Source organism: Equus asinus, chromosome 18 (genome assembly GCF_041296235.1).
Source record: "Equus asinus isolate D_3611 breed Donkey chromosome 18, EquAss-T2T_v2, whole genome shotgun sequence".
NCBI classification, from domain to species: domain Eukaryota; kingdom Metazoa; phylum Chordata; class Mammalia; order Perissodactyla; family Equidae; genus Equus; species Equus asinus.
In genome coordinates this window covers 35,409,918-35,416,774 of record NC_091807.1, presented here as the reverse complement: position 1 = coordinate 35,416,774, position 6,857 = coordinate 35,409,918, and positions in this window count along the sequence as shown.

Sequence of the window (6,857 nt, the reverse complement as noted above, 5' to 3'; positions counted from 1 at the left end):
CATTTTCTCATTCTCGAAATGCACCTGTTCTGCTTGTGAGTCAAGGGCAAGCAAAGAATTTAAACAATGAGGCAAGTGCCAAGGCACGTGGAGCAGCCGGTGACAGAAAGGATCTAACCAAAGAGGGAAGCTACAAGTCAGAGACGCGGGATTCAAGACGGAGAGGGATGGGAAGCTTGAAGGGCCCCCAAGGGGTGTGAGCTGAGAAGGAAGCAGTGAAGCCGAGGTGACAAGAGGCCCTCCTGAGACTCCAGGCAATACGCTGTGTCATCTCTGAAGATGCAACAGAGCGAGCGTTCCATAGCAACCAGACTGAGACAGGGACAGGTGTACGTAGGTGGGGAGCTGAGTGCACGGGCTGTGCTGAGCCTAAGTGCACGGAGGATTTCATTCCTGTTTCAGCCAGACTCTTCCACCTGTAGGCGCTGGGACACGTGGGCCTCTTTAGGATGGAGAAGTGATCAAACAGCAGTGATGTCAACATCCTCCCAGCCTCTCTGGAGCACGGCAAGTTGGAAATGCGCAACCAACATTGCATCTAACTTCCATTTATATGAACTTGGTATTTGATTCCATTTATATGCAGTTCTAGAAAAGGGAAGTCAAATCGACAGGGTCAGAGAGCCGTTCAGTGGTTGCCTAGGGCTGGGAGTGGAATTGACTGCAAAGGATTATGAGAAACTTTTTGGGGTGATGCGACCCTTCGATGTATTTATTGTAGTGTTGATGATGTGAGTGTTTACATTTGTCAAAGCTCATCGAACTGTGCAAACATAATGGATGCGCTTTATTGTTTGGAGATTATCTATCAATAACGTTGATTTAGGAAAAAAAGGAGTGCCATCGCCATGTTGGGAGAAGGGCGCATTGCAAGACTGAGTGGAATTCAGGTCTCCCTGCTGATGATCATGTTGAGTGGAGACAGGTCACCGAGCCTCCGCGGTCCTGCCTCTCCATCATCAGGAGGAAGGGATGTCCCAGACCAAGATCCACGGGGCTGTGCAGATGGACTCGCTGGTCATCATGTGACTCTTGGAACTAACGACCAAGGGCGGGGTCGGTGCTGAGCAGCAGACTTGCTTGTAATGATGGACTCGTAGGGCAGGTGGCTATTAAGCAGCCACGTGGGTAGAGATGGCTGATTAGATGCAGCTCCTGCACTTTTATCTGATACTGGTTGGTATCTGCACCACAGCTGTCCTTTGAAAGATGAAAAATAAGCAAGCCACGTCAGGGGAATCTCTGTTTCCTTTTGGACTCCACCAGTGCGTGTCCTCCCATTAATGGATGGGGTGGTGAGCACGCTGAGGATTTCCTAAGACGCCCAAGGCATGATCTGACCAAAGTCCTTTAACTCTTTGATGCCCATTTCCCTCCCTGAGCCATGGCTTGGAAACGCACGATGGTTAGAGCGTGGACCCCTATGCAGACAGACCGGGGTTTGAGTCCCACCGTGTAACGGCTGTGAGGAGACTAAGAGTAGCCGGTAGGACGAAGGCAGCCTCGGAGGGAGCCCTGAGCGCCCTTGTGCGGGGGGGCTTAGGGACTGTGGAGGCAGAGGTGTGGCTGCAAACGCTGGCTGTGGGAGCTCAGCAGGAGTTACTGCACGGCTGAGCCTCAGTTCTTCATCTGAAAACTGAGGACCATCACGCACCTCCCTCTTGGTACTGTTGCGAATGTTAGACGAGATAATGCTCTTTGAAGCACCTAGAATATTGCTTGGTACATGGCAAGTACTACACGAGTATTCGTTAAACAAATAAACAAATAATAGAAGGTAATGTATACAAACGTCTTACCCCTAATTCTGGGACTCAGCGTGTGCTCAACTGACGTTGAAGAGTATCTTGCTTCAGAGTCTATACTGGGGCAGAACTAACTGAAACAGGATTAGATTTTAAATAACAAGCAGAATAGCTTCAGAATAGCTTCTGCGATCTGTAGTGAGCTTCATGTTATTATCTTCCATGCCTTGGATTTTAGTTTTTTAAGTATATTTTCCCCACAAGAAAGAGGAGGTCAACTTCACCAGTTCATTTCGGCATGGCTTTCGAGGACCAGAATGGTAAAAATTAGAGATAAATAAATAACATCCTTCATTTCCTTTGCAAATAACCTCCCCTTTCCATATTTATACATGTATATATACCCAGAATTTTAGCTCTGTTGATCAATCAAGTGATTGAATGATATAGACATATATCCTCCTTAATGAGGTGCCGTGACTGACTCCACAAGAGGAAAAACGCTGATAAGAATGGACAACATTAGTGTCAGTATCTTTTCCTTCCTGGGCTCCTTAACCATTTATGCCCACGGACCTCACTGGCAGTCTGTGAAACCTGTGGACCACTTTTCAGAATGAGGTATTTATGTGCGTGAAATAAAACACGTAGTTTATAAAGGAAATCAATTCTACCAAGACACAATTGTAAGACAAATGGATTACAGAGCGACATATATGCCATGTCATAACCATGCGTGGGACTAACACCTGTGGTCATTTTGCAGTAGTGATGGGCACGAATGATGTGTGCAGATATCTGTGCCAAGTGTAACACGGTACAAAATCATCTGTGACCTTTATCATCGTCAAGGTCACATGGCGTGCTGACACACTGTGTTGTTGCTTACCTGCATACTGGGAGGAAACGATGAGTTTCAGTTAGAGGTTAGTGAAAATAAAAATGTAATTTTTTACCACTCAAGTTCCTGGGTGCAGGTTAGGAGCCCCCACTGCTTGATTGGGGTCCGTGTCACCCCCTCTGTCCCTTCCCTCCTTCTCTACTCCTTCCCCCCTCCTTCCAGGTAGGGCCCAGGAAGGCAGGGGCCGCCTCTGCTCTGGTCCTCGCTGTCTCCCCAGCACTGGAGCCCCAGGGTCCAAAAGAAACACAGATTAGAGTCTTCCTGACAAGTCTAACAATACACGGATTTTCTTCTCTAAAACATCGGTATCTCCACGGCGTGAATGTGCCTCAGAGAGATAAAGGGAAGCTGGCGCCCTGGGCAAGGCAGAGGCGACTGTCGCTGTTTCTTTAGAATCTCACCGAGCACTATTTGGATATGACTTTCTTATAGCTCCAAATGTGGGAAAGGCCAGGACTGATTCACGGGCTGCCCTCTGAGAGGCGGCACAGGTCGCTGCACAGAGGGTGGCAGTTCCTTGTCTCTGGAACGATGACCAAGACCCTACACAGAGCTGAGTTAATTAAAGTGCTTTAATAATCTCTGGGTCGGGCAGGGGGTCGGGCAGGGAGCTGTGAGTCATGTTGCCATGGCAACGATGTGCCTGGCCAATCCCGGGTGTGGTCCACACTTGCCTCTGAAAGAAGTGCCTTCTCTCAAGTCCTCTGTGGTTTTGAAATGCCTTCCACAGGAGCATAGCATCTATTTGTTGCAATGAATTTAAGTAGAATCTATCAGCGAGAGACAAGGACGCAGAGAGGGGTGCTAATAGAGAGAAAGAAGAACAGCAGAGAGATAGCCAGACTGGGAGAAGCACTTCTGGCACTGTTGATGGTGTTAGGAAAAGGCATATCTCTCTGTGGAGAGATTTGCTGCCCCCGCTGGGAGTTGGCTGGCTCGTCCCTCTCTTTGCTCCTCCTCTGCTGCGAGCATGGCACCAGAAGGTTTGGTAAAATCAGCCAGAGTATAAGCTACCTCCAGCCCACTGCACTTAACACTGGTCTCTTGTTCTGTCACAGGGCTGCCATGTACAGTTGCACAGGTTGCAGCCTGCACCAGTTACCCAAAGGAGGGTTCCACCGGGCTAAGCCCGCCTGCGCTCCTTGCACAGATGTGTCAGCCCTGATGAGCATTTGGGTCTACCTGCATAAACGGGAGCCTTTTCTAATGAGGACAAAGGCACCAGATGGGCTAGGCAGCCGGTTCCCTCGCGCATTTTCTATTTGCAATAAGGAGAATGGGGAGGCTCTTAAAGATATATTCCTATGCGACAGTGACTTCCCATCCTCCACCTCCTACGTTTGAGCAGGCAATACAGACCGAGTCCCCACCGGGTACGCAAAAACGGTGGCGATGGGAAGCCCGCCCGTGGGCTCTGGGGGGCATGAGGTGTGTCCTGCCGCCCCTTCTCGGGGTCGATGGGGGAGCCAGCGGTTTCCTCAAGGTGACAAGAAGGTCAGCTCTGCGTTAGAAGCTCAACTCTGCCACTCCTGAGCTGACTCCTCAGACTCCGCCCCTCAGAGCCTCAGTTTACTCGTCTGTACAGTGGAGAGGTGGGAATAATACCGACTTCATAATGGGGGTTATTATGAGGATTCAGAGAGAAAGTATGTGAAGAGCTTAATCCGCAGTGGGTCTACCTGTGCGCGAGTGTGCGCAGAGCCTGGCCTCCCAGGGCCGGTCACCCCTGCGGCTCAGGGCTCTGTGTGTGTGTGTGCACTTGTGTGTGCACGCCTGAGACCGTGGTGGGCGTGGAGTCCAGACACGGCGGGGCTGCCTTCAGGGCGAGTCCTGGTCTCAGCGGGCGCTGCGGTGGGCTGTCCAGACACCTGAGAAAAGCTCGGCTCGCTAGATCGCTAGAACGCCCGCCCCCCAGGCCACCTGCCCCGGCTCCAGGAGGGGCCGCCCCTTCCTTCCTCCCGGGGATGCGGAGAACAACACAGCCACCCAGGAAACACGTGTGCGCTGGGCCATGGGGGCGGCGGAGGTGCTTGGACCGGGTGGTCGGACTCACTTTTTCTAGATCCAGCCCCAGGAGGAACGGGGGCCGCCTTTCTAGGCTCTGGATGTGACAATTGCCAAGGCCCCGAGGTGGCCAGGAGTCTGTTGGGGGCAAGGTCTGCATGCCCCCGTTAGGGGTCGAAATAAGGTGGCGGGAGGGCTTTGGGCTGCAGGCCCGGTGACAGCTGACATCTGCCTCCAGCAATGGAAAGTCGGGGTGGGGGCCTAAGGGGGGGTCACCATGGTCTGATGCAAGTTTTCGAGAAGACCACTGGCTGCTACTGTGTGGGGAGTGGATTGTGGGAGGGTCAGAATATTACAGAAAACCACCGCGGGGGCTCCTGGGGGTCTGCGGGGAGAGGGACAGATGGCCATGGCTTGGAGGGGGACGGGGTGGGGGGTGCGGGGTCAGACAGGAGAGCCAGAAGCGAGCAGTGCGCGGGGACCTCCGGGAACCCCTCCAGCGCCTGGTAATGCCGCCGGACCTCGCCAGTTTGGACAATGAAATGGGTGTACAAACGATTCCTCATTATGGTCTGGATTTGAAGTTTCTTGGTCACAAATGAGATCTAATATCTCTTTATTTATTGCCTGTATGTTTCATCTTCTCTGAAATGTCAGTGTATACATATAATATGCGTATTATCAATGGCATATATATATTTGTTCAGACTTTCTTCTTTCACGGGAGCTTTTTATAAATTCTTGATTCTAACGCCTTTTTTGTTATGTATATTAAAGTATCTTGTCTTTTCACTTTCCTTGTCTTTTTTTTTTCCCCAAAAGATTGGCACCTGAGCTAACATCTGTTGCCAATCTTCCCTTTTTTTTTTCTTCTTCTTCTCCCTGAAGCCCCCAGTACATAGTTGTATATCCTAGTTGTGGGTCCTTCTAGTTGTGGGATGTGGGACGCCACCTCAGCGTGGCCTGATGAGCGGTGCCATGTCCAGGCCCAGGACCGAACCAGTGAAATCCTGGGCTGCTGCGGCGGAGCGTGCGAACTTAACCGCTCGGCCAAGGGGCGGCCCCCCCTTAAGGTCTTTTTATGATGAACAACAGTTCTTAATTTTAAAAGAGTCAGAATCTTCAATCTTTTAGTTTATGGTTTATGCCTTTTGTGTCTTAAGATGCTTGCCTGCCACCATAAGGATAAATCTTCATCTCTCTCTTCTCCTACAAGCTTTGCTTTGGGAATGTAGGTCTTGGAGCTGGAGTTGTGTGCATGGTGTGAGGTGGGGGCCCAATTTCATTTCTGCCACGTGGAAAAGCATTTTTCTCCAGCACCGTTTGCTGAGTTATCCCTGTTTTCATCAGAGGTAAGGGAAGGAGAGGTTGCTTGGTGGGAGTCCAGAATGGGTGCAGCCCCTTTGGAGAAGCCTGAAGTTATCTCTTAAAGTTGGACATTCCCGCCAGGCACAGGCCGAGGACACACTCCTGCCCACGTCTGTCAGGAAGCGTGCAGAAGAATCTTTAGAGTCAGCACTGTTAGGAATAGCAAGAACCAGCAAATAGGGCACTGCCCGCCCCCTGGACAGCGGACCAACACCTCGTGGGGTATTCATGGAATGGGATATCACAGAGGTGTGAGAAAGGACTCGAAGCTATCGACCCCACGTGAATAAGTCTCGTCACCCTAACATGGAGTGAAAAAAATGAGTCCCAGAAAATTGCATTCGGCATGATAATCTTTGGCAGGAGTAAAAGACAGTTAAAACTAAAAAGTACATTGCTAGGAATACATATATATATCTGATAAAACTACACTTAAAAAAAACAAAGTGAAACACAAGTTTCTGGATAAGTGGTGTCTGTGCAGGGGAAAGGATGCAGAAGAGGATATGAATTATCGTCCATGCACTGGCTCTTGTGCTGCCTGGGGACTTGCTGGGGTTTATAGTAACACTGCACATGCACACATGAGTTTGCAATGAGGAGAGACTGAGAACCCGTTTCTGAGAACCTGAGGTTGGAGAGAGAGAGAGAAAGAGAGGGAGAGAGGAACGTTTGGGGCTGTTTTCCCCAAGTGGCCTTTCACGATTGGCCCACATCTAGCCTGTCACCCGTGGAAGGGAGTGCTGTCAGCGTTCACAGTTGTCAGTGACAAACATAAAAGAAAGCGAATGTGCCCTGAGCAGAGTCTGGAGGACTAGGCTCTGAGACCGCGCACGGTA